The sequence below is a fragment of the Lactuca sativa genome, chromosome 4, assembly GCF_002870075.4.
Source record: "Lactuca sativa cultivar Salinas chromosome 4, Lsat_Salinas_v11, whole genome shotgun sequence".
Lineage (NCBI taxonomy): Eukaryota > Viridiplantae > Streptophyta > Magnoliopsida > Asterales > Asteraceae > Lactuca > Lactuca sativa.
In genome coordinates, this window is record NC_056626.2 from 218,956,020 (window position 1) to 218,979,620 (window position 23,601).

Genomic DNA, 23,601 nt, shown 5'->3' on the forward strand with positions numbered 1-23,601 from the left:
AAATTATCGCATATAATGGACAAAAGGTACTTAAAAGTGTTAAATTATATTTTTCAGTCCAAAGATGAAGCTCGGAAGCAAAAGGAAGCAAGAGAAGCAGTTAGAAGATTGAGAGTGGAATGAAGAAGGAAAACACTGAAAAAGAAGCTTCTACTCGTCGAGTCAGATAGCTACTCGACGAGTCCGATCGAGGAATTAGGAGGATAATGACTCGGGATCCCAGATAGTTATCGCAATACGGAGAATGTGAGAGGGACCCGACGAGTCACCACTTGACTCGACGAGTCGGACCGCTTATTTAAAGATAATTCCACAGATCGAGAGGCAGAAGTTCTGGGACGATTCAAAAGTGCTTAGCTGCGAATAAGAAGCCAGAAGAACCCTAGAAGTCGACTAAGGAAGCTAGAATCCAATTCCGAAAGTAATTAAGGCATAATTCCACCATTCTACTTATTTCTTTTGTTTTGTCAACATGATTAAGCAACTTGAACTTATTTGTTTGTTGTTATTTACCTTAGTTATGAACTAAATTCTCTAAACTTCTATTTGGGGATACGAAATTGGTAATATGGTTTGATTCTTGGTAGGATTAATTCTATGTTGGTTAATTTAGTTATTTTAGCTTGCTAAAGAACCTTGTGTATGAATGATAATTGATTTTCTGTTAATAGGGAGATAATTAATTAGCATGAACATCTATTAGTTATCAATCTCATATGCTTAGGGAACACTTTTTGTCATATGTCTAGTGTAATGAACATGAAACTAGGATTAATAAGAAAATCAAGTAAATTTATGTGCAAGCTTGTGAGATGACCATTAAACAAGAAGTTAATTAAAAGATAAATTAATTAGCTATTGCAAGTCTAACTTAACCCGAATATTATATCTAGTAAATTTAATTGAAATAGACAACTGGCCATTGTTTAAATTGATTTATTTGCTAAGGATTAATGAAGTGAATACGGAACTAATCAATTGAATCGGTAACTAGCAAAAGAATTAATCCATTGCACTTTTACCTTGAAATCAACCATAGGATCAATTAAGTTGAACTAAATAGAAGTACTTCTCCGTTATTGAATCTAGTCAAAGTCTTCGTTTTCTAGCTTAACAAGTAATCATTAGTAAGTTTCTAGTCTTGTAAAACTAGAGAAAACCCTTGCTTTTTAATTAACTTAGATTAAATTAGTTTTTAGTTTAATTTGTCGTTCCCTGTGTTCGATACCCTGCTTATTTAGCTATACCACAATTGATAGGTTCACTGTCTTTTGTGTGTTATTTGATAATTAAAAGTAGGTTTAAAACTAGTGGGTTTATACACATCAAGTTTTTGGCGCCGTTGCCGGGGAACGGTTCTAAAATTAATAGTAAAATCTAGTTTAATCGATCCTTTGTGTGGGATTTATCTTACACAAAGTTATTTACAAATCAAATCAGTAAGTAGATCTAGTTTTAATAAAATTTCGTTTTTAGAGTAACTAGAAATTTTTATTTTCTGTTTTTGCCTTGAACTCGCCGAGTGCATTCGAGCAGACTCGACGAGTCCATCGCTGTTTTAGTCTTTATTTTTTTATTTCGTTTTTATTCCTTTTACGCGTTTCGTTTCTTTTGTTTCGTTTTTTTTCAGCTGTTTCATGACCCGAGGATCGGACACACCTCTAGTACCACCTTTGGAAGACCCGGAATCCGCACTAAAGAGAAGCAAGGGAAAAGCCGTAGGAGAAACCGCAACTTCAAAGAACTCACCACTCAAGAACTTGAAATCCGTTTTCAGCAAGAAGAAAGGCAGCAAATCAGGAGTATCCAGTGCCTCATTAACAATTGAAGAACTAATTCACGAAGGTAGCGAGTACGAGACCGAGGAAGAAAAAGAGCATATTTCCGAGCACGAAACCGATTCCGAAGAAGAGTTAGCTATCACTATGGCTAACATCGATGAAGTCCCCATGGGGGAATGGAAGAAAAGGATGCGTGATGACACCGGGCCGGGACTTGTGCAACCCACAATTCCCGCAACCGCTACGTTTGAGCTAAAGGGCCATATTCTCGCTCAACTCAAGGAGATCCCTTTTTACGGGAGAGATCATGAAGACGCTTACAAGCATTTGGACGAAGTAAATGATGTGGCCGACTACTTCAACGTGCCTAATGTTCCACGCGAGACCCAGCTTCTTCGAATGCTCCCTGTCACGTTTAAAGGCACTGCGAAAGATTGGTTAAAATCACTTCCTCCCGGATCAGTCACCACATGGGCCAAGATGAAAGAAGAGTTCATTGACCATTTCTGCCCACCTTCCAAGATAGCCAAGCTAAAGAAAGCCATTGCCAACTTCGAGCAACAACCTGGAGAATCTCTTTATGAAGCTTGGGAAAGGTACAAGAGCCTACTTAGAAATTGCCCACACCATGATCTTAATAGCCAACAAGAGGTCTCCATCTTTTATGATGGAGTTAATGTCACCATAAGGCAGCTACTCGATTCACAAGGCCCGCTCACCCGAAAGCCACCTCCGGAAATAAAGGAATTAATTGAAGAATTCTCTAAGCATTCTAGAGAATACCACAATCCGAGGAATGAAGTGAGTCGTGGAGCAGTAAACTCGATGAACGATGGCATGGCGGCGGTAATAGCTAAACTCGATAGCCTAGACCGAAGAATGACGAAAATGGATCAAACGATCCATGCTATTAGGGTAGGATGCGAAAATTGTGGCGGCCCCCATCTTACCAAGGAATGTGATCGAGACGAGAATGGAAATAAAAAGGCTCAAGTATTTTATTCCAGTGGCGATAGATACGATGAAGACTGGAGGAAACCAAAGAAGGAATGGCTCCCATACGAAGAGTATAAAAAGGCTAAGGAGGAGAAATACAAACAGAGGGAGAGGGGATTCTATCAAAAGGAAGAGCCGGTGGCGGAAAAGAAAGCAAATTTAGAAGATATACTCACAAGGTTCATAACCGCGTTCGAGAAAAGACATAATGATCAGGATGTAGCAATGCAAGAAACCAGAAACATGCTGAGGAATCAGCAAGCTTCCATTCTCAACATTGAGAAACAGCTGGGACAGCTTGCACATCAAGTGAATGAAAGAAGACCGGGTCAACTTCCGAGCAACACCGAGCCCAATCCAAGAAAGGAGAACGTGAGCGTAATAACCTCCAGCAGTGAAGAAGAATTTACAGAAACACTAAGAGTCTCCAAGAAGAAGGCAGAGAAGGAAGAAAAACCAGAACCAGAAAAACCCGACCAGACTCGCCGAGTCACTCTCATGGACTCGATGAGTCCAGTCGGGAATGAAGATACTGCTAGTTTTCTAAAGCCATACAACCCTCCTTTGCCATACCCAACCAGAGCCATGCCTGCAGAAAAAGTTCAAGCCTATAGAACCTACATGGAGCATGTTAAAGCTTTACAAGTCAATATACCATTTGTGGAAACAATGCTACAAACTCCTAAATACTTTAACTTGCTTAAAGGCCTTTTTGCTGCTAGGAAAGATCTGGCTGAAGTCGCAGAGATATTGATGAGTGAGCTGCCTGAGAAGAAGGGTGATCCGGGTAACATAGTAATTCCGTGCCAATTTGGTAATGATGTTTCTACACGAGCATTGGCTGATTCAGGTGCAAGCATTAATTTGATGCCCTACTCATTCTTTAAGAAGCTAAATTTACCAGCACCAAGGCCGGTAAATATGAGAATCCATTTGGCAAACAAAACGATAATTAATCCACAAGGCATTTGTGAAAACCTCCTTATCAAAGTGGAAAAGTTTATTTTTCCAGTAGACTTCGTGGTGGTGGAAATGGAAGAAGACCCCGAAATACCAATTATTTTGGGAAGGTCATTCTTAAACACCGTGTGTGCCCTAATTGACATATGTGAGTCTACATTGACATTAAGAGTGGGGGATGAGTCGGTGATGTTTAAAGCTATTCCAGAAGTCAAGCAAGAAGAAGAAAAGAGAGAAGAAATCTCATTGGATGATGAGGTATTACAAAAAGAGCTTGAAATTTTACTAAAAGAAGACCCAAGTAAGTTCACACTATACTCTGAAGGAGTTGAAGATGCTAACAAAGACTTGGAGGAGCTAGAAAAGCTACTGGAAGGAGCCAACTCAGAAAACACTCCAGGATTGATCGAACCCGATCCGACTCGCCGAGTTGTCATAATGGACTCGACGAGTGCAGTCGATTTGGATAAAAACTTGACCAAAGCTGATTTGTTTGTTGATAGTTATTCACATACACTGGGTTCAGTTACTGTTTCTGATTCTTTGGAAGAACAATCTGCAGAAGAAGTAAAGGGAATGGAGGTCTAACACGCCGATGTGGCATGCCTTGATGCGGTCAAATTTGGAGAAGGGTTAAGCACGGGAAAGGATGCAGGAATAAAGGAAAGGAAGGAAGAAGCTGATCACCAATTCACCACTAAACCTAGAGCACAGACCATCATGAAATATGAAGTCATTAAATTTAAAGAGAAGGATGTTCAAGAGTTGGTGAAAAAGAAAAGGGTAAAGCAGAAAAAGAGAAAAAGGATAGACCAAGCAGCTAAAGATGAGGCAATGAAAAGGAGAAGAGACGAATTGAAGAGGGCTTACAAGAAAAAGATTCACGCCTACAAGACCAAGTATAAACCGCAAAAAATGAGGCGTACATTCCCGATGCTTGAAGATGACAAAACGTAAATGGGAAGGAGTCTAGCTCATGACTCCTCAAAAAGAAGCGCTTGGCGGGAGGCAACCCGTCGTTAGAGTTTGCTTTCTTTTACTTTTTTTTTTTTTTTTAGTTTTTGTTTCGTTTCACAATTTTAATCTTCCAAATCATCGGACATGTCTGCTTGAGAGTGTGCCTAGCCTAAGTGTGGGGTGAAATGATTCATAATAAACAAAAATTTTTTTAAAAAATATGCAAATTTTTAAAAGACTCGCCGAGTCTGACACTGACTCGACGAGTATATATTGATTACTGAAAATCTTTGACTGCGCGACTAGACTCGCCGAGTCTGACCCTGACTCGACGAGTCGGTTTATTTACAGAAAAAAATAATTTCAAAATTACTTTTACATCTGGTAAATAGGGTTTTAACCCTAAAAATTCAGTTTCCACACCACACTCGCCGGGTACCCCTTTCGCAAACGCTCTCTCAAGCATTCAAAGAAATCTTCAAATCTTCTTCCAATTTCTCAAGGTTTAAACTCAAAAGGTAACAACTTTATTCTTGATTTCTAGAAAGAATGAGATTATAAGGCCATCTATACCTGCAATTGCATGAAAAAACCCGTTTTTGAAAAGTAATGAAATTCTAGGGTTTCGATTTTTTCATGAATATTGTTGTTTTGAACGTTTATTTTGGCCTTATTACTTAGTAGGAAGTCCTTGAACAAAAACCCTTGACAGAAATTACAAGTTTTATGGTCCAATTTTATGCGACCCGTCGACTGACTCGTGCAGGTTGCGCGACTCGTCGAGTCGGGCATGGACTCGACGAGTCCAGTCGATTTACAGATACATTTCAGTTTTTAATTATATTCTGTGTTTCTGGGTTTTGTGTGTCTATTTTGCAGAAATCATGTTCAGAAGAGGACAATCTTCAACTGGTAGCCAAGGGGAGTTTCCATGGTTAAACTTCCCGCAAATTGAATCCGCTTCAACAATGAGGGAGTGGAAGAAGAAGCTCTCCGACATTAAGAAGAAGGAGGTGTATGTACCGAACAGAATTGATTGGGAATGGCTGCAAGGTGTTAGATATGAAGAAGAACTAGCTCCTTACCTTTTGAAGGAGTTCCAACATGAAGGCGAAACTATGGTGTGTGACGGGTGGAGTCGGGTCTTCCGCATACAAGAGCCGGTGTATTTAGAGCTTTGCTTGGACTTTTTCTCCACGGTGTCTTTCACCGAGGGAGTGGATGTGTATCACCCGGCGAGCTTTACTTTTTGTCTTGGGGGCGAGTATCGTCAATGCTCGGTGGTGGACCTTGCCTGCCGACTAGGGATCTATGATCAACCCTTGGTGACAACAAACATCTTTCGGGCTTTCTTGGCAAACACTCATATGGCATTCCCCGATGGAGTCACAAGCACGGGTTGGTGGAATACCATAGGAAACAAAGTTTACATCCCAAAGTCTGCACAAGAAGGGAACATCCGATCCCCGACTCACCGCCTCATTCACCGCCTTCTTTCCTCCACCATCAACCAAAGGAAAGACGATGACAAGGTCACTAACCTTGACGTTTTCTACTTATGGAGCATAATAACACCCGACGTCTTTTGCAACATCCCGTGGTGTATTGCTTCATACCTTTTGGAGGGTGCGGTCAAAGATCGCAAAACCTCCCGTATCAATGGAGGAATGTTTGTCACTCGATTGGCTAATTCATTCGGGTTGATGAACCGCGGAGCCTGGAACTTCATGACAATGATCCCGACGCCCCCGTTTAATCCCATTCTTTTCCGACGAGCACGGATAATTGAAGACTATGGTGGTGGCCATTATGCCATCCCAAATGATGACCCCGTTGTTGGTCCCGATGCACCGGGAAGGAGGGTGAGATCGAGAAGAGAACGGGATGTGGAGGACGAGCCGCCAGTGATTCCGGTCGAAAATGAAGATGTACCAATGGATTGGTACAATGTAGAGATGAGGCGGATGCAGGATCAATTGGCGAGGGGGCTGAACTTTAGCAACCAATCCCACATTCGACTTTTTGACCACTTCAATATCCCACATATTGATGGTGGGAATTACCCATTCATTCCATCTTGGGATGAGAGGATTGCTGCGAGACGAAGCGGAGCCGGGGGAAGTGGAGCCGCTAATGATGATGAGGAAGATGAAGATTGATTTTGATATTTTTGTGTTTTTAAACAATTTTAATTTTTTTTTGTTTTGTTTTATTGGTGTGTATGCTTTGAGATTTTATTATGTTTAATGGTTGTTTGCTTTAGTTATTTTTCAGGATTGAATTATGATTGCTTGCTTAGGATGGTTTAGAGATGTAAAGCATGGATGTTTTCTAGAGTAAGAGCGAGTCAAGGAAGCGAGTTTTTAACGTCAAAGTATCGAGTCCGGTCCTAGGGGGTATGAGCAATTGAGTCCAAATGTGAGGAAGGGTAAAAGAAGTTTTTGGAAGCTGAAACAGTTGCAAAATACCAAGTTTTTTCGTTCAATGGCCTACTCGACGAGTGCACTAAGCAGACTCGCTGAGTCGCCTTGTATTTTTATATATTCTGAGAAGGCGTGCTGGTACTCGACGAGTCCATCATAAGACTCGACGAGTCGATCATTTTATACCGATGGACTGCTGATTTGATGTTGCTACTGGTCCCACTTGCTCACTTATTCTTCCATTTCCATTCTTGAAGATCTTACACTAATTTCCGCGTATTTGGAGCGACCCACACGAGTTTTGACACCCAAGGCATGGATGAGATGTTACCATGTCTAAAGTTGATTGAAGTTGGAGCTTAAAATGGAAATGATCAGCCTATCGACTGCTATCCCAGGGGAGTTTGTTCCAATTCCCTCTTTAGTTTCTTTTTATGTTTTTATGCATCATATGCAATGAGGGCATTGCATTACATAAGTGTGGGGTAGGGGGTTGGTTACATAATAGTCAATTTTAAAAAAAAATTGCATACCAAAAGTATTATTTAGGATTTAATTAGAAAATTTTGGTAAAAATTAGGATTCCATGTTAGGATTGTGTTGATAATTGCATGAAGACCCAAATGTTTAGTTGAGCCTATATACGTTCTAGTGCATTTGTGGCTTCCTTATTCCAGTGAAATCATGGGACAAAAACACGACCCTGCTCAGCCTGAGGGATGCAATATGTTTAGCAGCCTAAACCTGAAATGTATCCAGGAAATTTTTTATCATTAGCCAATAAAGGTTGAGATTGAGCGCCCTTGCTTAAGCATGTAGGTTTTGAGTGAAAAAAAAAGTGAGGTACATGTATAAAAAAAAAAGAGAAAGAGAATTACAAGAAAAGTTATAAGAGTTTTGGAGCAATTAAGTATGAAGTTCAAAGATCAAAATTCCAAAAATCCAAAAAAGTGAAGATGCCAAAAGCTAATACAAGTTGGTCAATTCAAAGATATCAAAGATGAAATGTTCAAAGAAGTGAAGAATTCAGAGAATTCCAATGTGGTATCGAAAAGTTGTAATTCTAGAATATGTATGCTTGGGTTGCTCAATTAAAAATACCTTGAGGGTAAAGAGGTTTTCTGCGGATGGATTCGGAGGGTTGCATAAAATGAGCATAGTTCGGGGTGAGTGGGTGAATGTTTATGAGGATTGTGAGTGTTTGGAATATGGGGGGGTTCTTTAGGAAAAATTTTAGACACAAATGCATGCGTTGCGGTCTTGGCATAATGACTGGGTTAGATTGGAGTTGTTATACATAATTCTAATGTGATTAAAATTCAGTTTTGCTTGGGGGCAAGCAAAAGACAAGTGTGGGGTATTTTGATGTGTGCATATTTAGTGTGTATTTAGTATAGTTTTTTATTCATATATTAGCTAAATTATCGCATATTATGGACAAAAGGTACTTAAAAGTGTTAAATTATGTTTTTCAGTCCAAAGATGAAGCTCGGAAGCAAAAGGAAGCAAGAGAAGCAGTTAGAAGATTGAGAGTGGAATGAAGAAGGAAAACACTGAAAAAGAAGCTTCTACTCGTCGAGTCAGATAGCTACTTGACGAGTCCGGTCGAGGAATCAGGAGGATAATGACTCGGGATCCCAGATAGTTATCGCAATACGGAGAATGTGAGAGGGACTCGACGAGTCGGACCGCTTATTTAAAGATAATTCCACAGATCGAGAGGCAGAAGTTCTGGGACGATTCAGAAGTGCTTAGCTGCGAATAAGAAGCCAGAAGAACCCTAGAGGTCGACCAAGGAAGCTAGAATCCAATTCCGAAAGTAATTAAGGCATAATTCCACCATTCTACTTATTTCTTTTGTTTTGTCAACATGATTAAGCAACTTGAACTTATTTGTTTGCTGTTATTTACCTTAGTTATGAACTAAATTCTCTAAACTTCTATTTGGGGATACGAAATTGGTAATATGGTTTGATTCTTTGTAGGATTAATTCTATGTTGGTTAATTTAGTTATTTTAGCTTGCTAAAGAACCTTGTGTATGAATGATAATTGATTTTCTGATAATAGGGAGATAATTAATTAGCATGAACATCTATTAGTTATCAATCTCATATGCTTAGTGAACACTTTTTGTCATATGTCTAGTGTAATGAACATGAAACTAGGATTAATAAGAAAATCAAGTAAATTTATGTGCAAGCTTGTGAGATGACCATTAAACAAGAAGTTAATTAAAAGATAAATTAATTAGCTATTGCAAGTCTAACTTAACCCGAATATTATATCTAGTAAATTTAATTGAAATAGACAACTGGCCATTGTTTAAATTGATTTATTTGCTAAGGATTAATGAAGTGAATATGGAACTAATCAATTGAATCGGTAACTAGCAAAAGAATTAATCCATTGCACTTTTACCTTGAAATCAACCATAGGATCAATTAAGTTGAACTAAATAGAAGTACTTCTCCGTTATTGAATCTAGTCAAAGTCTTCGTTTTCTAGCTTAACAAGTAATCATTAGTAAGTTTCTAGTCTTGTAAAACTAGAGAAAACCCTCTTTTTGTTATTTGTTTTATTTAGATAATATTAGCATTTATTTTAATTGTTTACCATTCCCTGTGTTCGATACTATACTTGCTTGAACTATATTACTAATCGATAGGTACACTGCCTTTCGTGTGTTTATTTTGTGTCTAAGTTAGTAGGATTAAAACTAGTTGGTTTTACACACATCAAGTTTTTGGCGCCGTTGCCGGGGATCGAACCCGGGTCACCCGCGTGACAGGCGGGAATACATACCACTATTGTATCGATCTGAAAGTCCCTTTATATAGATTTTCACAAAACAGAGGCTACTCGGCGAGTCCAATGACCTACTCGCCGAGTACATCACTTAAAACCCGTGTACGGCAAGTCATCGCGTCCAGTATCGCAAAAGTTCGATACAACTCGCCGAGTAATCGACTCTACTCGCCGAGTACGTTTCGAATCAGCATTTTCTCAAAACACGAAAGTCGTCCGAAATTGTGTCTACTTTTCAAAACATTTTGAATCTCGTCAATCGGAGTTACGGTTTATTAGATATGGCAAAAGCAAACATGTTATTAGGGTAGGATGCGAAAATTGTGGCGGCCCCCATCTTACCAAGGAATGTGATCGAGACGAGAATGGAAATAAAAAGGCTCAAGTATTTTATTCTAGTGGCGATAGATACGATGAAGACTGGAGGAAACCAAAGAAGGAATGGCTCCCATACGAAGAGTATAAAAAGGCTAAGGAGGAGAAATACAAACAGAGGGAGAGGCGATTCTATCAAAAGGAAGAGCCGGTGGCGGAAAAGAAAGCAAATTTAGAAGATATACTCACAAGGTTCATAACCACGTCCGAGAAAAGACATAATGATCACGATGTAGCAATGCAAGAAACCAGAAACATGCTGAGGAATCAGCAAGCTTCCATTCTCAACATTGAGAAACAGCTGGGACAGCTTGCACATCAAGTGAATGAAAGAAGACCGGGTCAACTTCCGAGCAACACCGAGCCCAATCCAAGAAAGGAGAACGTGAGCGTAATAACCTCCAGCAGTGAAGAAGAATTTACAGAAACACTAAGAGTCTCCAAGAAGAAGGCAGAGAAGGAAGAAAAACCAGAACCAGAAAAACCCGACCAGACTCGCCGAGTCACTCTCATGGACTCGATGAGTCCAGTCGGGAATGAAGATACTGCCAGTTTTCTAAAGCCATACAACCCTCCTTTCCCATACCCAACCAGAGCCATGCCTGCAGAAAAAGTTCAAGCCTATAGAACCTTCATGGAGCATGTTAAAGCTTTACAAGTCAATATACCATTTGTGGAAACAATGCTACAAACTCCTAAATACTTTAACTTGCTTAAAGGCCTTTTTGCTGCTAGGAAAGATCTGGCTGAAGTCGCAGAGATATTGATGAGTGAGCTACCTGAGAAGCAGGGTGATCCGGGTAACATAGTAATTCCGTGCCAATTTGGTAATGAAGTTTCTACACGAGCATTGGCTGATTCAGGTGCAAGCATTAATTTGATGCCCTACTCATTCTTTAAGAAGCTAAATTTACCAGCACCAAGGCCGGTAAATATGAGAATCCATTTGGCAAACAAAATGATAATTAATCCACAAGGCATTTGTGAAAACCTCCTTATCAAAGTGGACAAGTTTATTTTTCCAGTAGACTTCGTGGTGGTGGAAATGGAAGAAGACCCCGAAATACCAATTATTTTGGGAAGGTCATTCTTAAACACCGTGTGTGCCCTAATTGACATATGTGAGTCTACATTGACATTAAGAGTGGGGGATGAGTCGGTGATGTTTAAAGCTATTCCAGAAGTCAAGCAAGAAGAAGAAAAGAGAGAAGAAATCTCATTGGATGATGAGGTATTACAAAAAGAGCTTGAAATTTTACTAAAAGAAGACCCAAGTAAGTTCACACTATACTCTGAAGGAGTTGAAGATGCTAACAAAGACTTGGAGGAGCTAGAAAAGCTACTGGAAGGAGCCAACTCAGAAAACACTCCAGGATTGATCGAACCCGATCCGACTCGCCGAGTTGTCATAATGGACTCGACGAGTCCAGTTGATTTGGATAAAAACTTGACCAAAGCTGATTTGTTTGTTGATAGTTCTTCACATACACTGGGTTCAGTTACTGTTTCTGATTCTTTGGAAGAACAATCTGCAGAAGAAGTAAAGGGAATGGAGGTCCAACACGCCGATGTGGCATGCCTTGATGCGGTCAAATTTGGAGAAGGGTTAAGCACGGGAAAGGATGCAGGAATAAAGGAAAGGAAGGAAGAAGCTGATCACCAATTCACCACTAAACCTAGAGCACGGACCATCATGAAATATGAAGTCATTAAATTTAAAGAGAAGGATGTTCAAGAGTTGGTGAAAAAGAAAAGGGTAAAGCAGAAAAAGAGAAAAAGGATAGACCAAGCAGCTAAAGATGAGGCAATGAAAAGGAGAAGAGACGAATTGAAGAGGGCTTACAAGAAAAAGATTCACGCCTACAAGACCAAGTATAAACCGCAAAAAATGAGGCGTACATTCCCGATGCTTGAAGATGACAAAACGTAAATGGGAAGGAGTCTAGCTCATGACTCCTCAAAAAGAAGCGCTTGGCGGGAGGCAACCCGTCGTTAGAGTTTGCTTTCTTTTACTTTTTTTTTTTTTTGTTTTTGTTTCGTTTCACAATTTTAATCTTCCAAATCATCGGACATGTCTGCTTGAGAGTGTGCCTAGCCTAAGTGTGGGGTGAAATGATTCATAATAAACAAAAAAAATTTTAAAAAATATGCAAATTTTTAAAAGACTCGCCGAGTCTGACACTGACTCGACGAGTATATATTGATTACTGAAAATCTTTGACTGCGCGACTAGACTCGCCGAGTCTGACCCTGACTCGACGAGTCGGTTTTATTTACAGAAAAAAATAATTTCGAAATTACTTTTACATCTGGTAAATAGGGTTTTAACCCTAAAAATTCAGTTTCCACACCACACTCGCCGGGTACCCCTTTCGCAAACGCTCTCTCAAGCATTCAAAGAAATCTTCAAATCTTCTTCCAATTTCTCAAGGTTTAAACTCAAAAGGTAACAACTTTATTCTTGATTTCTAGAAAGAATGAGATTATAAGGCCATCTATACCTGCAATTGCATGAAAAAACCCGTTTTTGAAAAGTAATGAAATTCTAGGGTTTCGATTTTTTCATGAATATTGTTGTTTTGAACGTTTATTTTGGCCTTATTACTTAGTAGGAAGTCCTTGAACAAAAACCCTTGACAGAAATTACAAGTTTTATGGTCCAATTTTATGCGACCCGTCGACTGACTCGTGCAGGTTGCGCGACTCGTCGAGTCGGGCATGGACTCGACGAGTCCAGTCGATTTACAGATACATTTCAGTTTTTAATTATATTCTGTGTTTCTGGGTTTTGTGTGTCTATTTTGCAGAAATCATGTTCAGAAGAGGACAATCTTCAACTGGTAGCCAAGGGGAGTTTCCATGGTTAAACTTCCCGCAAATTGAATCCGCTTCAACAATGAGGGAGTGGAAGAAGAAGCTCTCCGACATTAAGAAGAAGGAGGTGTATGTACCGAACAGAATTGATTGGGAATGGCTGCAAGGTGTTAGATATGAAGAAGAACTGGCTCCTTACCTTTTGAAGGAGTTCCAACATGAAGGCGAAACTATGGTGTGTGACGGGTGGAGCCGGGTCTTCCGCATACAAGAGCCGGTGTATTTAGAGCTTTGCTTGGACTTTTTCTCCACGGTGTCTTTCACCGAGGGAGTGGATGTGTATCACCCGGCGAGCTTTACTTTTTGTCTTGGGGGCGAGTATCGTCAATGCTCGGTGGTGGACCTTGCCTGCCGACTAGGGATCTATGATCAACCCTTGGTGACAACAAACATCTTTCGGGCTTTCTTGGCAAACACTCATATGGCATTCCCCGATGGAGTCACAAGCACGGGTTGGTGGAATACCATAGGAAACAAAGTTTACATCCCAAAGTCTGCACAAGAAGGGAACATCCGATCCCCGACTCACCGCCTCATTCACCGCCTTCTTTCCTCCACCATCAACCAAAGGAAAGACGATGACAAGGTCACTAACCTTGACGTTTTCTACTTATGGAGCATAATAACACCCGACGTCTTTTGCAACATCCCGTGGTGTATTGCTTCATACCTTTTGGAGGGTGCGGTCAAAGATCGCAAAACCTCCCGTATCAATGGAGGAATGTTTGTCACTCGATTGGCTAATTCATTCGGGTTGATGAACCGCGGAGCCTGGAACTTCATGACAATGATCCCGACGCCCCCGTTTAATCCCATTCTTTTCCGACGAGCACGGATAATTGAAGACTATGGTGGTGGCCATTATGCCATCCCAAATGATGACCCCGTTGTTGGTCCCGATGCACCGGGAAGGAGGGTGAGATCGAGAAGAGAACGGGATGTGGAGGACGAGCCGCCAGTGATTCCGGTCGAAAATGAAGATGTACCAATGGATTGGTACAATGTAGAGATGAGGCGGATGCAGGATCAATTGGCGAGGGGGCTGAACTTTAGCAACCAATCCCACATTCGACTTTTTGACCACTTCAATATCCCACATATTGATGGTGGGAATTACCCATTCATTCCATCTTGGGATGAGAGGATTGCTGCGAGACGAAGCGGAGCCGGGGGAAGTGGAGCCGCTAATGATGATGAGGAAGATGAAGATTGATTTTGATGTTTTTGTGTTTTTAAACAATTTTAATTTTTTTTTGTTTTGTTTTATTGGTGTGTATGCTTTGAGATTTTATTATGTTTAATGGTTGTTTGCTTTAGTTATTTTTCAGGATTGAATTATGATTGCTTGCTTAGGATGGTTTAGAGATGTAAAGCATGGATGTTTTCTAGAGTAAGAGCGAGTCAAGGAAGCGAGTTTTTAACGTCAAAGTATCGAGTCCGGTCCTAGGGGGTATGAGCAATTGAGTCCAAATGTGAGGAAGGGTAAAAGAAGTTTTTGGAAGCTGAAACAGTTGCAAAATACCAAGTTTTTTCGTTCAATGGCCTACTCGACGAGTGCACTAAGCAGACTCGCTGAGTCGCCTTGTATTTTTATATATTCTGAGAAGGCGTGCTGGTACTCGACGAGTCCATCATAAGACTCGACGAGTCGATCATTTTATACCGATGGACTGCTGATTTGATGTTGCTACTGGTCCCACTTGCTCACTTATTCTTCCATTTCCATTCTTGAAGATCTTACACTAATTTCCGCGTATTTGGAGCGACCCACACGAGTTTTGACACCCAAGGCATGGATGAGATGTTACCATGTCTAAAGTTGATTGAAGTTGGAGCTTAAAATGGAAATGATCAGCCTATCAACTGCTATCCCAGGGGAGTTTGTTCCAATTCCCTATTTAGTTTCTTTTTATGTTTTTTTGCATCATATGCAATGAGGGCATTGCATTACATAAGTGTGGGGTAGGGGGTTGGTTACATAATAGTCAATTTTAAAAAAAAAATTGCATACCAAAAGTATTATTTAGGATTTAATTAGAAAATTTTGGTAAAAATTAGGATTCCGTGTTAGGATTGTGTTAATAATTGCATGAAGACCCAAATGTTTAGTTGAGCCTATATACGTTCTAGTGCATTTGTGGCTTCCTTATTCTAGTGAAATCATGGGACAAAAACACGACCCTGCTCAGCCTGAGGGATGCAATATGTTTAGCAGCCTAAACCTGAAATGTATCCAGGAAAGTTTTTATCATTAGCCAATAAAGGTTGAGATTGAGCGCGCTTGCTTAAGCATGTAGGTTTTGAGTGAAAAAAAAAGTGAGGTACATGTATAAAAAAAAAGAGAAAGAGAATTACAAGAAAAGTTATAAGAGTTTTGGAGCAATTAAGTATGAAGTTCAAAGATCAAAATTCCAAAAATCCAAAAAAGTGAAGATGCCAAAAGCTAATACAAGTTGGTGAATTCAAAGATATCAAAGATGAAATGTTCAAAGAAGTGAAGAATTCAGAGAATTCCAATGTGGTATCGAAAAGTTGTAATTCTAGAATATGTATGCTTGGGTTGCTCAATTAAAAATACCTTGAGGGTAAAGAGGTTTGCGGATGGATTCGGAGGGTTGCATAAAATGAGCATAGTTCGGGGTGAGTGGGTGAATGTTTATGAGGATTGTGAGTATTTGGAATATGGGGGGATTCTTTAGGAAAAATTTTAGACACAAATGCATGCGTTGCGGTCTTGGCATAATGGATGGGTTAGATTGGAGTTGTTATACATAATTCTAATGTGATTAAAATTCAGTTTTGCTTGGGGGCAAGCAAAAGACAAGTGTGGGGTATTTTGATGTGTGCATATTTAGTGTGTATTTAGTATAGTTTTTTATTCATATATTAGCTAAATTATCGCATATTATGGACAAAAGGTACTTAAAAGTGTTAAATTATGTTTTTCAGTCCAAAGATGAAGCTCGTAAGCAAAAGGAAGCAAGAGAAGCAGTTAGAAGATTGAGAGTGGAATGAAGAAGGAAAACACTGAAAAAGAAGCTTCTACTCGTCGAGTCAGATAGCTACTTGACGAGTCCGGTCGAGGAATCAGGAGGATAATGACTCGGGATCCCAGATAGTTATCGCAATACGGAGAATGTGAGAGGGACTCGACGAGTCGGACCGCTTATTTAAAGATAATTCCACAGATCGAGAGGCAGAAGTTCTGGGACGATTCAGAAGTGCTTAGCTGCGAATAAGAAGCCAGAAGAACCCTAGAGGTCGACCAAGGAAGCTAGAATCCAATTCCGAAAGTAATTAAGGCATAATTCCACCATTCTACTTATTTCTTTTGTTTTGTCAACATGATTAAGCAACTTGAACTTATTTGTTTGCTGTTATTTACCTTAGTTATGAACTAAATTCTCTAAACTTCTATTTGGGGATACGAAATTGGTAATATGGTTTGATTCTTTGTAGGATTAATTCTATGTTGGTTAATTTAGTTATTTTAGCTTGCTAAAGAACCTTGTGTATGAATGATAATTGATTTTCTGTTAATAGGGAGATAATTAATTAGCATGAACATCTATTAGTTATCAATCTCATATGCTTAGGGAACACTTTTTGTCATATGTCTAGTGTAATGAACATGAAACTAGGATTAATAAGAAAATCAAGTAAATTTATGTGCAAGCTTGTGAGATGACCATTAAACAAGAAGTTAATTAAAAGATAAATTAATTAGCTATTGCAAGTCTAACTTAACCCGAATATTATATCTAGTAAATTTAATTGAAATAGACAACTGGCCATTGTTTAAATTGATTTATTTGCTAAGGATTAATGAAGTGAATACGGAACTAATCAATTGAATCGGTAACTAGCAAAAGAATTAATCCATTGCACTTTTACCTTGAAATCAACCATAGGATCAATTAAGTTGAACTAAATAGAAGTACTTCTCCGTTATTGAATCTAGTCAAAGTCTTCGTTTTCTAGCTTAACAAGTAATCATTAGTAAGTTTCTAGTCTTGTAAAACTAGAGAAAACCCTTGCTTTTTAATTAACTTAGATTAAATTAGTTTTTAGTTTAATTTGCCGTTCCCTGTGTTCAATACCCTGCTTATTTAGCTATACCACAATTGATAGGTTCACTGCCTTTTGTGTGTTATTTGATAATTAAAAGTAGGTTTAAAACTAGTGGGTTTTACACACATCAACTAGTGGGTTTCCCCGGCAACGGCGCCAAAAACTTGATGTGTGTAAAACCCACTAGTTTTAAACCTACGTACTCGGCGAGTAGGGTCGATTACTCGGCGAGTTGTATCGAACTTTCGCGATTCTGGACGCACTGACTTGCCATACACGGGTTTTAAGTGATGTACTCGGCGAGTAGGTCACTGGACTCGCCGAGTAGCCTCTGTTTTGTGAAAATCTATATAAAGGGACTTTCAGATTGATATCATAGCATGGGGAGAAACCCTAGGAGGCTGAGAAACGATTGGAAGTGCTGCTAGGTCGTGAGGAACTAAAGAATCAACCCTACATTCAATTGTGAAGAGAATCAAGACAATTTTGGTTTATTCTTAGTAACTTTTTGATTTGAATCATGTTTACATATTTTGAAATATAATAGACACACATCTAACAATCTTCACTTAGCATTCTAAGTTGAAGTCTAGAAATCCTACAATTTCATAGTTCGCTTAAACTAATGCTCCGATACCAACTATGACATCCCCAAAATCATGGCTAGAAAAGACCGGTTTCGTTTATGCTTTTAAAATAATTTCAGAGTAATCCTTTTGATTTAAAAGAGTTGTGGAATTTATTCCCAAAAACAAAATATGATAAAATAATATTTACCAAAGCATTTCATAAAGAAATGTGTTTTCATTATATAATCAAGACTCGGGATGTCATGTTCCGATACAGACACAAAAGCATAAACAACAAAAGATAGACCATACAACAGTTACATATAACAACTGGTCTAATAAACAAAATAACTTGATGATTCATCCATCTTATGCCCTCGCGCCACTACCTGTAATACAAATAAACTGAGTGGGTCAGGCTTGGGAGCCTGATGAGCATATAGGGTTTTCAACCCGCAATAAATAATTATATTTAATTTCACCAACCAACAATAACTTGATTACCCATTCCCGTTATCCTCACTTTACGTCCCTAAAACAACATCTATCTCAAGGGACCTAATCTAGGATTTTCATCGGGAGGGACATTACTACAAAGGGGTTTCCTCAACAATAGATGTTCTAAAGGCAACCATGAGGAGGACAGAGTACACCGGTGAACACATCGTTCATAACACCTACAGGTTATGAGCCTGCTAGCATTCCACAAGACTGTCTAGAAAGAGTCTGTGGTCGTTATCCATACTCCGCTGAATAACTTGATCAACAACAACAACATCGAGGCCTCTCATCTATTTATCACACATCAACTATCTACCCATGTTCTACCCAACATATTAGTAGATAAAAATATATATTTTCATACATAGTTTAAAACCTGTATAGCATTCTCATTCAGTACATATTCCAATCAAAAGATGAGACACATACACATAACACGTATTTCATAGAGAATAAATCATATCTATGAGATAGAAGAAAGTGAATATACATTCACACATATAACAACAAAATATACACATAACACGTATTTTGTATAAAATACTTCATAATTATGTGTTAGAAGAAGGTAACTACACACTCACTTGATCAGAAGATGATCGGACAACACTACGACTTGTAGAAGTATTTGGTAGATCTGGAAGATCTTCACAAAAATCGGGCTCCTCGCGGGCAGAGTGTTAGGGTATAAATGTTGTAATAAGTCGAATTGTTAGTTTTGTTGTTACGAAGGATCTCCTGTCTTCGTAAATAGAGTCTTCGGATGTAATGTTATATTTACTAAGGCATTTTATTGAATTGTCTTAATGTCTAGTCCTTAGTATTTTGTTATGCTTTTGTACGCCTATAAATAGGAGACTGTACTGGGTGAGAACTTAACTTTTTATACTCTTTACAGAGAATCCTTTTGTACTCTGTAAAATCGAAAGCATAATATGAGCTGAATCAAGATTATATTTACTTTCGTGTTCATCATTTTTCTTCTTTCTGAATTCTTATATGAATTGATCTTAAACTCGATTTCAAATCTCTTCAATTGGTATCAGAGCGGGAATCCTTTCTATGATCTGATTTTCATTTGATCAAAAAGGTTTTTGAATCTACTGTTTGATTCAAAAAGTTTCCGTCCTTTTTGAATTGAAAAATTCTTTCTGATCTCAATCTAGGATTCGATTCTGCAAAAACATTTGTAAATCAAGTGTTCGTTGTGTAATTCTGAATTGAATTATACAATTTGATTTCAATTGTCTCAAAAGTTTTTGTATTATCTTGAAGTTTTTGTCTGTACAACAATGGCGTCATTCAATTTGAATTCGATGACATCATTTTCTCATTTACTTGGATCATCCACAAAAATTCCAATGCTTATTCCAGAATACTATGATCAGTGGGCTGATAGGATGGAAGATTACTTGAACGGATTGGATGAAGAATTATGGAAGTGCATCATAGGAGAAGTCAATCAACCTGCTCAAGTTCAGTCAATCGGAATGTCTCCAAGTAGTTCAGAAGTTGAAAATCAAACCGATCGTTTAAAGCATCTGGAGAAGAAATGCATGAGGGAATTAAGAGGTGCGTTGCCTCCTGTTGTGTATAACTATGTCAGAACATGCAAAACAGCTAAAGAAATGTGCTCTGATACGAACAGCCTCGAGTCTTGCGACAGGGGCAAATGTTTCTTCGTAATCAATTCCTTCTTGTTGAGAATATCCTTTAACAACAAGTCTGGCCTTATTTCGAATAATGTTTCCATCTTTGTCAGTTTTGTTTTTATAAATCCATTTAAGTCCAACAACTGACACATCATTAGGTTTTGGAATTAATCTCCAAACCTTGTTTCTCTCGAATTCAGACAATTCAGCTTGCATAGCAACAACCCAATCTGAGTGTTCCATTGCAACCTTAACTGTCTTTGGTTCGATTTTGGAAATAAAAACATTAAACATGCATAACTCTTGATGATTATTCAGTACCTTATTTCGTGCATGAAGTTGTGCCCTTGTCATTATACCTACTTGTGGATCACCAAGAATTTGATCTTGTGGATGATTTCTTGTCCATTTATCCAATGGTGGATATTTAGGATCAAAATCCAAGAGTGCATCTTCGAACAGAACATCTGTTTCTGATCCATTTATAGAAATTGAATCATTAGCATCATCAAAATTTTCTTCTTCATGATTTTGATCATTCTCAACTATAGGCTCCCCCTCAATGATTGACTCCGTTTTGATATGTTGCTCTGGTTCATTGATCAGCTCTTCTTCAAGAATTGGTTCTTCTTGGACACGAACATTTGTTGACATGTTATCTCTTTCACTATAATGCTCCCCCTCAACAAAACTATTTGATTCCAAGTGCTCCCCCTCCACTGGATCATCAGCTTGTTCATTTGGGTTTAGATTCAAATTCGAAATTGAATCATTGTTATGCTTCGAATTTTCTGATGTTTGATTATCAGTTGCATTTCTTTCTGCATCAATTGCTTGATCTGTAATACCAAAAATCGAATCATAATTAATATCATCCATTTCAATTGAATCATCTATTTTTGAAGAATTTTGCAAAATAGGATAATTCGCAAATTTATGATTAGACTTTTTAATATAATGATCATCAAATATCAAATTAAAAGTTTCTTCCACTTTGCAATTTCTCTTATTTAACACTCTATAAGCAACTGAATTGTGTGAATATCCCAAGAAAATTCCTTCATCTGCTTTTGTTTGAAACTTCGAAAGATTATCCTTAAGATTCATTATGAAACACCTGCATCCAAAAACATGGAAAAATTTGACATTAGGTTTTCGATTATTGATTATTTCATAAGGAGTAACATCAAACCTTCTATGAATGAATGATCGATTTTGAGTAAAACAAGCAGTTGAAACAGCTTCAGCCCAAAGATATTGAGGTAAATTCGAATAAGCCAACATTGTTCTTGCAGCTTCACATAATGATCGATTTCTTCTCTCAACTACACCATTTTGTTGTGGTGTATAGGGAGATGAAAAATTATGTGTAATTCCTTTTTCCACCAGAAATGAATCAAAGACACGATTTTTGAATTCAGTTCCATGATCACTTTTAATTTTTCGAACTGTCTTTTTCAATGAAACTTCCATTTTCTTGATAAAATCAATCATCATTTGTGGAACTTCGGATTTTAACCTGAGAAAATAAACCCACGTAAATCTTGAAAAATCATCGACAATTACCAAAATGTACCTCTTCTTGCTAAGAGTAGCAACTGTTGAAGGACCACATAAATCAATATGCAAGAGTTCGAGGGGTTCAACAATCTTCGAATCTATTGTGATAGGATGACCTTGTTTGTGTTGTTTCCCTACTTCGCAAGCTGCACACAAACTGTCATTATCATATTTAAGAATGGGTAAACCTCTTACCAGATCTTGTATGACAAGTTTGTTGATGTTTCGAAAATTGAGATGTGATAATCTCCTGTGCCATAACCAGCTAACATCAGCAGCAGCCTTCGAAAGTAGACACACAGCAGGTTTGCCTACAATAGGAACAATATCCAATGTAAACATATCACCTTTTCTTTTTGACTTAAGTAAAACTTCCTTAGTCTTGACATTCGAAATGACACTCCCTTCTTCATTAAAAAGAACTTGATTGCCAGTGCCCACAACAAGTTGTGAAACACTTATCAAGTTGTGTTGCAAACCTTCAACAAATGCAACTCTGTTGATAGTGAATTTTCCATTCGTTATTTTTCCATAACCGTTGACTTTGCATTTGTGATTATTTCCAAATTTAACCACTCCTCCATTTTCCAGGCTTCGAAAATCACGCAAGTTTTCCTTCTTCCCAGTCATGTGACGTGAGCAACCACTATCAATATACCATTTGTTATCATATTGCTCGTCACTAAGTACCTGCGATCGTTGAAAAAATTTAGGTACCCAAGCTTTGTTGGGTCCATTTATATTAGGTTTGTAATTCAATTGTAAAGTACAACCATTAATCCAATCACAAACTTTGTTTTTGAAACTGTCAATAAACCTAACATTTTCATTCGAAGGGTCAGATATATGAGTTTTTATTATTTTCAAATTTTCACTAATTACACCCTTCGCATCTTGAGTTTGTGATTCTCCTCTTTTTGCTTTTGTGACCGGCTGCCAAACTTTAACTGATATATTTGACTCTTTGGATGATGAACTTCCATTCGTTGAAGAATTGGCATATTTTTCATATGCTTCATGTATCTGTTCTTTCGAAAACTTGCTTGATTGATACATTTTTCCTTTTCCTTCCAACCAATGATCAATATTTCTCTTTGTTGTTATACCCTTTGCATATGAGACTTTGTCAGCTTGTTTCTTCAAAGGATTATAATATTTTGCTGAATTTGGAACATAATCAACTTTTGGTTTTGAAAGACATGATTCATGATAAGATGTTTTAATTTGTGACTTTGAAATCTGTGTTGCTACCTTTTTCTGAAAAAAAATTCTTGGTATTGTTGTTTTTGTTTCTTTTGAAACTTTTGTTTCATTATTTGAAAACAAAGCATTTTTCTTTTCAAAAATTTGAGACTTTGGTTTTTATTTAAAAACTTTTCTTTCATTATTTGAAAACGAAGCATTTTTCTCAACAGTTTGCCAAAAAATTGTTTTTCTCGCTTGACGTTTTGAAATATTATTTTCTTTTGAAAAAATTTCAAATTGAGCTTTAAATTCCTTTGAATTCAATTTTATTACTTTGTTGATTGCTTTAACTTTTGTTTTAACACTTTCGTGTTTTGTAAACACTTTATCAACTTTTGATTTTTCAACCCATACTCTTTTTGATTTTTGATGTTGAAATTTATATAAATTCTTTGTAAGATTGCTTTCAACTGTACTTTGATTTGAAAAGAATCCTTCATTTGATGTTTGCATATTATCTTCCTAAATCATCTTTTTGAATTCAGGCTTTATGTTTTCAACATTACCTTTTGTTACGAAGACTTGATTTGGGAAAACAACATCATCAGTGCATTTGAAGATTGGATAAACAACAGTATTCGATTCAAGATAATGAGCACCTTTTTCACTTAGAATTTTCTCAAATTCTTGTGTATCCAAATAGACTTGATCAGCAACCACTCGAGGAATTTCAATTTCTTCCGACCTTTGAATAGGCTTCGAATTTGTATTATCTTCCTCATTGTCACTATCATCGGTTTGACTATCATGTATTTCCACAAACTCCATATCACAAACTTTCGAAGTTGAGGGTTTATCAGTTTCAATTTTCATTAATAAGTCGTCACATT

The 23,601-nt window shown here is 38.0% G+C and overlaps 1 non-coding gene across 1 annotated transcript; it reads right to left on the reverse strand.

Moving 5' to 3' along the window:
- Window positions 1–2,309: 2,309 nt before the first annotated feature.
- Window positions 2,310–2,416, reverse strand: LOC128134016 (small nucleolar RNA R71). The gene has a single exon (XR_008232350.1). It is a non-coding gene; the product is annotated as a small nucleolar RNA R71 (small nucleolar RNA).
- Between the last annotated feature and the right edge of the window lie 21,185 nt (window positions 2,417–23,601).